Below are 15313 nucleotides of genomic sequence, written 5' to 3' on the forward strand. Positions count from 1 at the left end.
ATTAGTGTGATCAAAAATGTTGACAAATGTATCCAAAAGACCGGTTAGGTTAAAGTATTTTAAAACTATATTTATTATATAATTTTTAACACTTTGATACAATACTACAAATGCCATGTATGAACTTACAAATGACGCAATCGCTTACATAAATTTCAGGATTTGGCAAAGCATATAATAAGGATTTCGCATGCTATTCTAGATATTCTTAAAAATTTAGGGGTTACACATCAACAAGGCAAAAACAGTATTAGGGAGATGCAGGAGACTTTGTGGCAGCAATTGGGACTTGAGCCCAAAAATGATGATAAAACTTATAGCTGTGTAAAATGGTAGTAAGCTCCATGTTTTCGAGTCAAATAATAGATGTGGTCTGGAAAATAAAGGAAGATCAAGAGGTCAAATTAATCTAACAGACACTTTTCTATAAAAATTACAGACAGGCAGGACAAGAAGGGTGGCCTTCCAATAAAACCAAACTAGTTTGGCGCACAGACAGCTCAATCACCAATCAAGGATAAAAGAAGACTGTAGAGTAAAAGATTTTTTGAATGACCTAGACAGTATAGCCATGTCCAATACTAACTCTAGCATGGGTACCAGGTCATGAAGGTCCTCATGGAAAAGAAGAAACCTTAAAAATCACAGACAATAAGTTCTATCAGGAAGGAAATGAAACCTTTTGAAGCACTATGCAGGCTTAGGTTTGAGAGCTTGGGATTATAAGCCAGAACCAAGCAGATACCGTCAATGCGGGTGATAACAATTTTGACATGTTCATCCCTCTAGGAGACACAGAATAAAAAATTGGTTTGCAAAAAAATATGGAAAACTTGCACATAAGTTTGGGGAATATATACATCGGAAAAAAACTTTCAAATGTCTTTTAGTTTTCAAAAAAAAAAAATAGACAGAAAATTTCAAGTCACCCGCAATACGGGTGTCTTGAAAAATGGAATTTAAAGTCGTTTAAAATGAAAGTCACCCGCTCTAAAGGGTGTATCAAAACAAAATTAGTTAATTAAAACTAATTTCTTTGGTTGTACCAATTATAAAACATTATTTTATATAAAAAATATAGCTTCCTGATCACCTGCTCCATAGTAATGTCACTAATATCTGGCTTAAGGGGAAAAACAAAGGCATCTTTGATTTTTTCAGAAGGCCTAAGAAATGAGCAATGTATAAATCTTTGGACTACTTCCATTACTTTTGCCAGATATCTTTTGCTTTTTCTTTAGTGTAGTAAACTCTACCAAGATGAAGTCCCCTTCTACCAAGTTGTCTAGAGCGAATTGCGCTTTCTCGACTTTTTCCGAGTTAATTTTTTTTTTCTTGCACTGGGTTTACAAAGCAGGGCGGCTGAATATCTTCAAGTTCCTCTGATCCTTTATTTTACAATATATCTTCTTCTGGCTCGATTATAGTTTCTTTTTCTGATTCCGAAGAGCTTGAAATCTTTTGATCTGTAACGCTTTCTCCGGGCGCCACTACCAATTTCTTACGGTTGATTTGTTTGGATCGCGGTTTTTTAAATCTGGATTCCTTAAAAAGAGATCTCATTGTCGTCTGGGACTTTAACAAGGACCTTTTCTCGGTTAAGCGGATATAAACCTGTAGCCTCAAATCCAGATTTGATATTTTTACCAACTGTGAGAACAATCGATTTGATTGTCCTGTTCAGAACTCGGGGAAAATGATCTTTCTGTAGCACACCTAGATTTGACATTTTCCATTTTTTTAGCTGCTGTCGTCAGGCAATCTTTATTGGTCTGAAGCAGGACACATCAAGGGGTTGTGTCAAATGGGTACTGTTTGCTGGTAAGAAAATCAATCTAATATTTTCTTCTTTGCATTTTTTTATTACAGCCTCTGACAAATGACTTGCTAGATTGTCCCCAATGATAGCTTTTGGGCCATCTAGACGTCTATAATCAGGAACAATGATGTTGAAGAACCAGTCCTCAAACAAACTTTGATCGAACCACCCAAACTTGCTGCGGTTGTAAATACAACCTTCAGGGCCACTATGAGTCCAAGTGGACCACAAATTTTCAGATTTGTAGACAACGTATTGAGGTAACAAAAGTCCAGCCGCTGTTACAGAGAACATGACTGAGTGAGCAGACTTGGTGGACCAAACTTTCTCTGCGTGCTTCATAGTTCTTCGTATAACAACTTTAGGCCTTCCGGGATCATCAACAAAATTTGTTTCGTCATAGTTTATTAAATTCTCTGGTGGTACGTCTGGTGAGAGAAACTTCCAATTTATCAAAATATTCATATAAATCTTTTCTTGATAGACCTGCCCTAGATCTTTTTATATTTTCAGCCAAACGAACCTTTAATACATCTTTATGCCTTGTAAGAAAGTCCGTGCACCAATCTTTTCCAGGCATGTTATTAGAAAACTTGGTCACCTGTTTGCCGGCTCGATCCAAGTAGTTTTTAACTAATAATTGTATAGCCCCATTCTGCTGCCGTAACAACAGCTGCTACAATGGCATTTTCTTCTCTTTTACTTTAAACAGGTTGTCCCCCAAACTTTTTCGGGTCTTTATTTTTAATCTTCCTCCATAGGGTCACCAAAGGAATGTTATATGTTTGAGAAGCCTCGGAATAGGACATCCCATCTTTAATTGCGGCTAGAGCACTTTCTAGGTTGTCATTTGCCAATTTTCTTTGTCATGTGGCATGATTTTTCAAGTCACCCTAAAAATATAAAAATATAGTAAAAATATAAAAATATAAAAAAAAAAATTGAAACAATTTTTTAAAGCAAAACTGTGATGACATCTTCAAAAAACTATTTTTTCCATCTAATATTAAAAATTCATACCTTTGACTGAATTCCAACTATGGCTCAGAAGTAAAAGTTCTAGAGATTCACAAAATCAACAAACTTTATTAGATACTTTGACCTACGGCTACGGCACACTAATTCAAAATGGCGCGACAAGTTTTAGCCTAAAAGTAAACATGTACCAAGGTCAAATGCGCGGCAGTGCCTATGCAGCGTGCTCCCGTGCATTTAGGTGATAACTTAAATATCCGTCCGACCCCGTAAATTGTTTCACTTCACCCTCTGATTTCAAGTCACCCACTTTGACGGTACATCAAGGATTCAGTGTCACGCCTCTGGAGTCTAATCAAAAAGACGGGCCTAGATAAAAAGCTCTAACAAAATTCGTAGGTGCTACAATAACCCGCTACAGGTCGCAGTAGCATAAGACTTTTGTTTATAAAGTCAACTTTAACCTCCCCTATTCTAATCTAAGGTGTGGGATAAGGGGATCGGGATAGCCAGATAGAGCTCTTTTTGGTAGCGCTTTCCAAAGTAGAGTACAACAAACCGACGTTTTAAATATACTTATGGACATCATCGTGGTACACAAGGTACAGAATTTAATACAATTTTATTTAATGTAAATTAACTAGAAATTGCCATTGACAAACATCTCAAATTAAGCAAAAAAAATTAATTTCTGACATATAAATTTTATTTATTGCGAGAAATTTTAAGTAAAAAACTGATCTCTCCTGATCAACTTATTTGTTTTCAACATAAAAGTTGTATTTTCAAGGCATTTGCAATATCAGATTTAATTATAGGCTTATTCAGTCTGTTATTTTTTTTAATGCAACACTGAAAGCTCGCATTTCTAATTATATGCTAGAGGAAGTAGTAATCCTCATTAATGTACCTACACCGAATACGGTTCAAAATTTTATTGTGTATTATAGACCTAAGTTTTATAACTGAATATGTACCCCAACATATTAGAGATTTATTACAATAGAAAGCTACATGAAGGCCGAATCCTAAGGACAAAATTGCAGCTAATAAGTAGGCCCTCTATAAAACAGCGCTAATGGAGAAGGTGGATAATACAATCGCATAATACAACAGCTCAACATGGATAATATAACAGCTGAACAAAGCCACCCACCTTCTCGGCGTCTCGGTATGGTCCTACATAGGCGAGATCCTCAGGACTACCTGCGATGACGACGCATCCCTCGGCTAAAACGAAGGTAGTGCCACTCAGTGGTGGGCCTTCCAATACTAACCTAGCGGTTGTGGATGTGGGCAAAATGCCGAAATTGACGAAGGCCATTCTCTGGGTGCCTGGAGAGGAGAATTCTGAGCTGAAAGAGGTTATGCTGCATCGGCTTGCAGGGCAAAAAACAAACCTCTCTGCAAAGAGATGGTGTCTCTTCGACCATGAATTCAACAAGACACCAGTAACCAGTCCTATTCCAAGACTAGGACGTGTCCTAGTCTTGGAAGTGTGGACGTGTCCTAGTCTAGGACAAGAAAACGTGGCAACCCTAAAAACAATATCCTCAATGCTGAGCTATGGGTTTATCTTGTTGAGGATCAAATTCGAGGCAGACGCTCCCCCAGAAGCAGAGCCATCTTCTAGTGTCGGCTCCAGGCTGCACAACAAGGGCCTTCAGGGCCAGGCAACCGACGGTGGCACCAGCGTGGAGTGTGTCCATCATTAACTTACCACGGTACACAATATCTCACCTCTGCCAGAGGAGAATAAAATTCATAGAACTGATCCCTGCAACATCGAGACTTATTCAGTGTTATCTGCATCACAGCAGGGCGGCTTCGGAAACACTATGTTACACGTACTCAAGGTTCTCATATCAGGAACAAAATAAGATCGACGGTTTAAGTTCACTAACTGGTCGAAAATCTATATACGGCTATACACAACGCAACCTTTATCGTAGGTCTATATTCAAATTCAAATTCAAATAGTTTATTGTCCAACAGGAAAATTCCCAATTACAAGACAATCGAAATAATTAAAATTAAAACAGTACAAGTTATAAGCACCTTAAATAAGTAGTACAAAAAAAATAATATAAAAAAAATAATATAGGATCCAATATAGAGTGATAACAAAATTTAAAATTTAAAACAATAGCATAATTGTAGGAATATAAGACACACTAACCAAATGATAACAATCACAGAAAAATAATCAGGCATCATTCAAATTAAGAGAGGAACACATCCTTTTTTTAAAAACATATTCAGTGCTGCTAAAGATGTCGACATCCATAGCATTCATCTGATTATACCATGTACAAGCACGGCACAGTGGAGCTTTGCTGGACAGATTTGTTAAGTTAAGAGAGGGATAAAATATATGGTGCCTCCTTGTATTGGCAGGAGGAACAAATAGAGGTAGCCTCTCTAAGAGCTCAGAACAATCAATTTTATTATTGCAAAGTTTATATAAAAATATCTGACTAGAGAGAATAGTATTTTGCTTTAGTGACAAATAGTTGAATCTATTCAGCAGGTACTCCTGTTCCACACCTCTTACTGGATATACGCCATTCCTTATAGTAGCTATACTAGCTCTGGAGTGACCCTGGTAGCTAAAAAACCCAATGTTGAGCAAGAGTTGGAATAGGACGCTACTAGGAACCAAACTACTATCATAAAGTGATACAAAAAGTAATGCCAATTGAGCCGATTCCAAAACACTTTTAAAATCTCGGTTTGATCGTGGCAAGAATTGGACAATCTTAGAGAAGAGTCTTCAATAAAGCAAAAAATTACAGAGTACCGGAGGAGTGATACCTTTAACGTAGCCACCTCAATCAATACAAAAAGGTTGTAAGGCAAAAGCGCAATAGAGAATATGCGGACTGCGGAGACTCATGTCGGGAAATAGGCAAGCTACGCAGGGAGGATGGCACATTTACTGCCAACGTCCAAGAAAGCACACTATTTACTACACATGTTTCTGATTTCACTTCTGGTATTATGGAGGACCGGATACAGCAAGTACCTTGCTATTACCATCGCATGCGGATTGACTACTACTAACTTAGCAAAATAACTTCAGTGTGGCCTGAAACAGTTGTTGGCGCACCTGGTGGGAATGTTTAAAGCGTCTTTGGTGCTAAGGCATGGAGGAAAGTCAGAAATGCGTTTCTTCTGAATCCAGGGAGGCTGAACTCTACAACTCCCAAAGCTTATCGCACTATTAGCCTTTTGCCCGAAATTTTTGAAAAGAACTGTGCGAAAGATACTCAAGGCATAAGATCCTAATAAATAACCTGCTTTGTCCTAAAAAACACGCATACCCTGCAGAGAGATCAACAGACACAGCCCTCCACACAGTGATAGGGTAGGTGGAAAGGTCGATGGATCACATAGAGCCCACCCTGGGTGTATTTCTTGAAATCGAGGGTGCGTTTAACAAAACAAACTTCCGAAAAATCAGCCAAGCGCTAAATACTAGAAACAACCCAGATACGTTGTTCCGGTACATTTTCAACATGCTTTCGAAGGGAATTATACACATAATTCTGCATGACGTCGCTGGACGTCGCTGATGATGGCTGGTCGCAGGGAGGGATGCTATCACTTCTACTGTGTAACATAGTTCTGGATAGACTGTCCACCTGAACAATTACACCCACCCAATAGCCTATGCAGATGACTTCATTCTGCAAACGGATAAATTTGAGCAATCGGTTTGCGAACCAATACGATGGGCTTCAAATCATAGAGAAATGATGTGGGAAGTACTTTCTATCCATTAACCGTAAAAAGACTGAGTTAGTGTTATTCATTAAAGAAAAAGATAAAAAAGAAAAGTAACAACTCTTCTGGCATCCAAACCATTATTATAGAAATTCCAGAAAGCAAATATCTATTACAAACTGTGTAGGCGAACAATAGGTGAGATTTGGGACTCCTCCCTCAAGGTAGTTATGTGGATCTACACAGCGATTATATAAGACCATAAAGTGGATCAGGTCACCTTTCGTCGAAAGCTAGTCCATGTGAATGAGAATTACACCAACCAGAGCTTTGGAAATCATGCTGTGTCTGACGCCCCTGGACCTAAATCTCAAGGAAGTTATTGGACTCACAATGATACGTTTTCCTACTCTACTAGAATAAACATAAGTGTGGAGATACTAACAAATCACTTCCTCTACTGGAAACTTGAGTTGACTCTACCTCGCCAATCTTTGCATTCAACAAGCCCTACACAATCAACATAAAGTTAAAGTTCTTGTGATGTCTTTATTAAAGCTAATACAACATTGATATGGCAACCTCGTGGTAGCTTATTCCATAAACAAGGTGGGAGTGAGCTAGAGTTTATTATGTAGGGCATGCAACCATGAAGAAGACAATGGAGTACTCGTTGAGTCGAATGACGAGCTGAGGGAGAAGTCTCCTAATCTTTCAACAGATTCGCACAACGGGCCTATTGAGGCCTGTGCAGTGGTATTTGCACCACCTTTAGCAGTTCAAGATACAGATACATTTACAATTTTTACAACTTTTGTTTTCAGTTTAAATTTTAATGTTAGTTTTAGTTAATTAGATATTACGGACACATAGAGGTATCTTATACCTAGGTGTCAAAATAATACCTGTATTCTAGTTGGATACTTCCATAGAGTGTATTAAATAATGACACTGGTTGTTATTACATATACAAGTGCAATTTAAATACAAATATATACATTTGAGTATGTATATAGATACTCGAATGTATATAATTATATACATTTTATAATTACATTTTGAGCTAAAATAAAAGGCGTAGAATGTACATAATGCAACGGGGATTTTAGAAGCAATAATTTAATGATGGCTAGTTCTACGCGTTGCTGCTGGATCGATATCACCACAATTTTCCACTAGTTCTTAAGTGATACGACACTATTGATATCTTGGAAACAGTTCATGTTATGATCGATTAAATCAGAAAACGTTGCACATTTTTCTGGCCAATAAATATACGTTTCATAAAATGGATAAGTGGTATTTCTAACGAAGCAGTTTCCAAATTTATATTTGTTTCCAATATACAGGGAAAGTCTAAAACATGCCAAAAATTGTACAAAAACTATTGTGGCTTTTACATATCCAGATCCGTATTTAGGACGAAACCCTGATAATGGCTATTTTTTGTCCGAAACGTTGGTCAAAATATTTAAATCATATATCATTTTAAAACAGTGCTGAAATTCGGCAAACAAAATTATAGTCTCTTTAATAACATAAGATATGCTCTTAGAACAGCTATTGACTGCTGTACAAAGTCAACAGTAAGTCCCGCATTGCATGAAATGTCTATTTAATAATCTAAGTTATTTCTCTCTGAATTATACTCTTTCTGCACAACGACCAACGTAACTTTATTTCTCAAGTCCATTGCCCATAGTCATAGTTTAACCAAATCCTCAGACAGTACTTTTTATAATAGCAAATTAACCTTATAAAATTTAAAAAAAAATAGTAAAAAGTTATTTAAGAATATCGTTTCAAGTGTAAAAAAGTATAAATACTACGTATACTTTAGATCAAAGAAACAAGAACAAAGAGGCGACGAAAAGAATTATTCCGCTATTATTAATATTTTCAGCTCCAATAAAATTAGCTATTATTATGGTATTAACTGTAACGGAATTAATTAGCTTCGGGAAAAAAAACTCTACCAACGCTGCATTTGCATTTCTATTCAATTAAAAATCGAGCATCATAATTAGGAAGAATAACTACGGCTCTTTGTATTCTTTTTTGTGAATAGATAGATTGACATTAAAGCCAAAAAAAGTGTCAGCTACTTATAATATTTATTTAAGGTTTATTTAAAAAATCCCATTTTTTTATGTAAATTTACTAATGAATAATACATTTTATTGAATTTTGACGTAGGTATATCATCCCACACGACCTGTAGAGCAATACACAGCTGTTGTTCTATAATAATTATATTAATTGTTATATAATATTATTTAGTTCATTGGAGAGTCATATATCTGAGGGTTGTTCAACTATCGACCTATATTTCATATCTCAATATCTTTAAACCGTTAGGAAGTGAAAAACATTCAAATAACATTTGAAATGTTTAAATAACTAACTAATTTCACGAACGTCCAAATTTTGAAAAGTAGTTTTCTCAAGCGGACTCTTTATTGATTAAAAGAAATTAGTGGAAAGTTTCAGAGCAAAACTTATTTTTTCTGTACAAATGTATAAAACTGATTGAAAGTTACTCCTTTTATCTATTTTTAGCCAACGTAGTAGAATTTTTACTAATTCTTCCACAATAGAAGAAGAACTTTCACAATAATTCTAAATCTTATTAGTCTTAAGGTTGGAACCTTTAGTGTTGCACTCACATCACAACACAGTTTTACCACTAACCAAAACTTTTTATTTTACTCTCGACACATGTTTCGCTAATGATGGTGAAGAATTCCCGATTCAATGAAGCATGGCTGCACAAAGTTTAACTAATTTTAAATTCTTTATTCCAACAAAGTAGCCAGTATTTAAAAGATTTAGGTTCAGCCAAACTTGACTTTTCATTCCTTGCATATTTAACATGAACTTCTTGTATAGCCTTACCATTTTTAATAGGGCTAAAGGTTCACTACCTTCAATTGTATAGTTTAGTTAGTGTTTAAACTTTATTTAGCCATGCTTAATTGATTTTTCCACTCTATTAATTATAAAGGTGTGATTAAAGGTGTGTATTAAAGGTATGTAAGGCCACTTTTAAGTATTTTTAATTTGGTTTTAATCTTCTTCCGAAGATGCTGAAACATATGTGTCGAGAGTAAATTAAAAAGTTCTGGTAAAACTGTTTTATGATCTTACTATTGAACATTGGCCTTAACTTACATCAGCAAAATCAAAGTATACAGAATATGCATGTTTAAACATAACTTTTAAATTTCCTCTTGCAAATACCTTTCTTACACACATGCTGACATGGTCAATAAACCAAGGACTGCTGTCGTCCAAATATAACCCAATTACTTAGCAGATTCAGTAGTATTGAGTTTATTAATGCTACTTGAATCGCTGATAAATGGTTTCTTTTGATTCTTGGTTTACCAAAACACAAAATTTTAAAAGGTTAAAATCCAAGCAGTGTTTTTCGGATATGGCAAGTAAACTTTCTAAATACTCATTTGGGCTATTAATAGACAGCAACGGTTGATCCGATTTCCTCTTCTTGCTTTTCCTCTTGTAGACCTGCGTATGAACATGCAGATGGATATTGCTGTATTGCAAATGCTTTGCCATCTATGAGGTACTATGTAAAAAGATGTTCAAAATAGATAGATGCTTGTGGAATAGATATAGAGATATAAGTATAGATGTTGCCGATGACACTACAAATAATAATTGCTTTGATTCTGATAATCTTATGATAATATAGATTTTTATCAAACACCTTAGAATAATGTAAAAAGACCAATACAGTTAATTCATAATCCTTAACAGCCTTATATGTATCACCCGTGCATGTACCTATAAAAGGGCGGACTTTCCCAAAAAAAATATTGACAAATCATTTAACAACGTTTTATTTACTACCTTTAGTTTAATATTTTTATTAGTGTACTATTTCGTAAAAAAATTATACTGAGTCGCAGCCGGCAATACCTGTTGCTGACGCCGACGATGATAGGATAATATAAAGGAAAGTGATAAAAAAGGTGACGTAAGAAATGTTCCAAAGGGTATTTTATAAGAGTTTATTGAGATATACATAGCCCATCTTGCTTTATGACAAATCAAAAAGAAACAGCTCTATAATAATCGGAATTTAGAAACAAAGGTTATATGGAATTAGTAAAAATTTGGAAGAAATATAACCCAGGACCTGACTAGAAATCTGCCAAATTAAAAATTCAGTCAATACGGGAATCCTTTCGCAAAGAGTTAAAAAAAGCAAAGATAGAAAGATAGACATACTGAAAATTTTATATAAGTCGATTTTATTCAATCAAATAAATGCATTTTTTCAGGTAGCCATGTTTACCAGTACAATTTATTCCTGCTAAAGTAGGACGAAGGGAATTATATATCAGATTCTATCAAGTTACTTTTACTTAATAATAAATATTTATAAAGTTTTATATTCCAAATTCGAAAATCAGAGAGGGAGGAGGAAGTGATGCTGAGGATGATTATAAATCTTACCTATGGTAATTTAAATTGTTATCGTTTTAAATAGAACATCAATTATCAACAAACAGCATTCCAAAGTTGAGGACAAATTTAATGAATCAACAGAGAATACAATATACAGGGTTACTGGTAATTCGATACATTCCTTTGGAGATGTGATAGGGGAGGGGGTAAGAAGTAAATTGAACCCTAATATGTATTATGCAAAAGTTGATAGTTTTCGACATATTTAATTTTTTCTGTTTTTCTTCAAAATGTAGACCTTAGTGGTTTAAAAGGCAGTTTCCAGAAAATCCGCTGTATATTTTTGTAACTTTTTAGGCAAAATACATGCTCAACACAATAGTGTTACGTTTGTAATGGCAAAAGTCCCGCAAATAGTTGTAACCATAGGTAAATTCTCGATGCAAAGTGTAATTTTTTTTTCTTAAATAAAATACTACACTTTCTAGTGAATATTTTTTGAAAAAAAATTATGCTACATTCTTCAAAATTTCCTTAAAACTTCCTTATTACCTAAGCTAGCTCACAGGATACAAATGCTTAAAAGTTAGGTGACATGGTTTTGTATTTTTATTATAAATTGTAAAGTAACGCATTTATCAGTATTTACCTTCACAAATCTTGTTCAAAATGAGAGCCTCTATTGCGAATAAAGGCTCGGCAGCACCTTCTCATTTCAGTCTTTGTTGTTCTAGTTGTTATGGTATTCCTGATCTGCTGGGCAGCGTTGGTTATTCTTTGGATAAGATCTTCCCGGGTAATTATTGCGGTTGCATAAACCAGTGCTTTCATTTGACCCCATATGCTATAATCAAGCGGGGTTAAGTCAGGGCTTCGTGCTGGCCAAGCTATTGGACCTGACCTACCAATCCAACGATTCGGGAAACGTTCATCCAGAAACTGCCGAACTGATCGCCGAAAATGAGCTGGACAGCCGTCATGTTGAAATATCATTCGTCCTCTAACGGCGAGAGGAATATCGTCAAAAAGATCTTGTAGGTCATGTCGTAAAAAAATTTCATAAATATCCCCGTTTAAATGGTCTGGGAAAAAATGTGGTCCTATAACATCCCGGCCAATAAGTCCCATACACACATTTACAGAAAACTTTCTTTGAAAACTGGTTTCTCTTGTTAAACGGGGATTTTCTTCGGCCCAAAAATGAAGGTTATGAAAATTTGTAATACCCTCATGACTAAACTTTGACTCGTCCCCCCACAAAATATCGGTTAAAAAAGTTCTATTGTCTGCATCAGAATTTATAATAAATCTGCAGAATTCTACCCTTCTTATCGGGTCCCCTTCTTCCAATCCTTGGACAGGCGTATAATGGTAAGGATGGCTTCCCATTTGCCGAATCGTGGACCAAACTTTCCATTGCGATGATCCTGTTTGCTGCGCTACGGCATTAGTGGATGTGGTTGGATCGTCTTCAAAATGTCTTAATATTTCCTCCTCATCTTCTGCTCGATATACGCGAGGAGCGCCAGCGTCACCTCTTCTTGGTTTTACGGATCCAGTTTCAGCGATAGCTCGGTAGGTCGAAGCGAAAACACGGACATTTGGAATGCGGCGGTTCGGAAAGCGACGTTGGTATTCTCGGCGAGACTCCGCGGCATTACCATTGCAAAACCCATAAACAAACATAATATCTGCATATTCAGCGTTAGTAAACGTGGCCATAGCGCAGAAACCAATAGAATACCTTCTTTGAAAACACGAGAAAAATAAACTCGAAACTCGTAATTTAACTACTTTCCACAACAATTATTGCTGTCAGACTATCTATACATCAAATTTTTAACAATAAAATTAAAAAAACAAATTGTTGCTATAGTACTTAAATACCATAGAAGTAAATACCACTTGGCATTTTTCAAGTGCGTTCTTACTATTAATAATAAAAATACAAAATTCTGTTAAAATTTTTGGTAGCATTTATAGCCTATGAGTTAGCTTAGATAATAAGAAAGTTTTACGTAAATTTTGAAGAATGTAGCATAATTTTTTTTCAAAAAATATCCACTAGAAAGTGTAGTATTTTATTTAAGAAAAAAAAATTACATTTTGCATCGAGAATTTACCTATGGTTACAACTATTTGCGGGACTTTTGCCATTACAAACGTAACACTATTGTGTTGAGCATATATTTTGCCTAAAAAGTTAAAAAAATATACAGCGGATTTTCTGGAAACTGCCTTTTAAACCACTAAGGTCTACATTTTGAAGAAAAACAGAAAAAATTAAATATGTCGAAAACTATCAACTTTTGCATAATACATATTAGGGTTCAATTTACTTCTTACCCCCTCCCCTATCACATCTCCAAAGGAATGTATCGAATTACCAGTAACCCTGTATAAGTATTTTTGAGTTTCGTTTATTTTTAGGATGTTACAAAATTAAAAAGTTTATTACTAAGCTTTTCCCTATTCAATAAACGTTTGTTGCCAAGCTATTATATATTATTTATTTTAAATTTATTTTAATATCAGTGGTTGCAAAATAGTGGAGGTACTGCTGTGAGGTATCGCAAAATAGTGGTAAGTCCTGTTTTGTTTGGCATCCCTCGTTACATTTCGAGTTGTATTTTGAAGCCTACATAATTCCCCACAGTCATTATACCAATCATCATTTTTTAAAATTTTATGCCGATCTTCTGCATTAACGACTTGACGATTAAAATACAATGTACTTTTTCGCCGTAAAAAATTTATCTAGTACACGTATGGCCATAAAAACTATTTTCGTATTCTCTGGTTTTAGTGCGACAGCTGTGTGGAGTACTCGAAATCTGAAAGTATAATAATAATTAAATAATAATATTAATTAAATCTCTCTAATAAAAATTTGTCGAGTTGTTGTGTTAGGGAAGATAGATCTACAAGTACTTATCTCATAAGCATTGGTGCTCAAAGGATTAAGAAATATAAAATTTGAAAATTTGCAATTTTTGTGGTTTTCTTTCTTTGGTCCATGATATTGCTGTGAAAACAAATAGCTATCACAAAAGTATATCATTGGAAAGCATATTAAATGCAGTAGTTTTTGCTGAAAAAAAACATGTCCCTATTTACCAAATTTTAGAAAAACGACAACAAAGAAGATACCACTAATTTTGCACATTTCCCAAATTTTACATTTAACTTTTGATAACACCTGGTATAAAAAATTACTCAAAAACTTAAATATACCCATCTTATAGCAAATTTAATTCTCTTTCAGATGGTATATCTAAATTTTATGTGGTGGTAAGAATAACAGATATATTCTTGTTTATATGAAAAAAAACTAACAACTTTTTGAAAAAATGTTATACGACTTTTTTGTTGCAAATGACTTGTTTAATCACCTCTTAAAGTTTGGCGGTTTTTATAGTAGACACCTTGTATATAGGGAGTTAAAAAAACTCGGTGCAAATATTTTAAAAGTGTATTTTTGTAGTCAAATTAGGAATTTTTTTCCTATAAACATGTGTTTTAAGATTCGTCCCCTCAGAGCTAAAGCCCACGCATATTGCTTGAAGAAAATCTATTATTTGGAACCGTGGCTACAGTTATGCATCAAATATTATGAAAACTTGCATGTCCCCGTTTTTTAGGTGCTCTTTTCCATTTTCCATCCCAAAAATGGTGTAAATCCAATTTTAGGGGATGATTTATGGGAGCTTATAATTAGATGCCTTTCTAGATTTTCAAATTTTTTATTAGAAACATAAGATATAGGCCATCATAAGTGTAAGTCCCCCTGAATCTTTCCCTAAAATTGGGTTTACACCAATTTTAGGAGAAAAAATTTCAAAAGGATTAAAAAAAATTGGAACTTGCAAATTTTCAAAAGATTTGATACATAACTGTAGTCAGTGCTTCAAATAATTGATTATATTTAAGCAATTTGCAGGGTGTTACAACATGCGTATATCGACATTTATAAACTACTTTACTTTATCTTACAAAAAAGAGAAAACTATTTAAGAAACTGTGGCGGTATAGCCTGGCAACAAAATGGATGTAAGTCTAAAAGTAAAGAGGGGATATTCTTAGGCTCAATAATAAAGAACCACGCAAAGGCTAAAAAAATGTTATCAGTCTATCCAGACTACGAAAGGCATCTGACTCATTGAAGTGCTTAATATTTATAATGTAAACCAGGGTCTAATTCATTGTTTTAAACAGGTTATGGCACACTGGAAAACCTCACTAAGCTTAAACGTACTAAACACAAGCTACACAACAGAAAAGTAAAGGTTCGTAGAGGCATATTCCAGAGAGATAGTTTAAGCCCGATTTAGTTCTGCCTGGCCCTGAATCCATTAAGCA

The 15313-nt window shown here is 34.8% G+C and overlaps 1 long non-coding RNA gene across 1 annotated transcript; it reads right to left on the reverse strand.

Moving 5' to 3' along the window:
- Positions 1 to 55: 55 nt before the first annotated feature.
- Positions 56 to 2957, reverse strand: LOC126740521 (uncharacterized). Its single transcript, XR_007661934.1, has 2 exons — positions 2840 to 2957; positions 56 to 2712 (listed from the first exon to the last, which is right to left on the reverse strand). It is a non-coding gene; the product is annotated as an uncharacterized LOC126740521 (long non-coding RNA).
- Between the last annotated feature and the right edge of the window lie 12356 nt (positions 2958 to 15313).

This window comes from Anthonomus grandis, chromosome 9 (genome assembly GCF_022605725.1).
Source record: "Anthonomus grandis grandis chromosome 9, icAntGran1.3, whole genome shotgun sequence".
Classification (NCBI taxonomy): domain Eukaryota; kingdom Metazoa; phylum Arthropoda; class Insecta; order Coleoptera; family Curculionidae; genus Anthonomus; species Anthonomus grandis.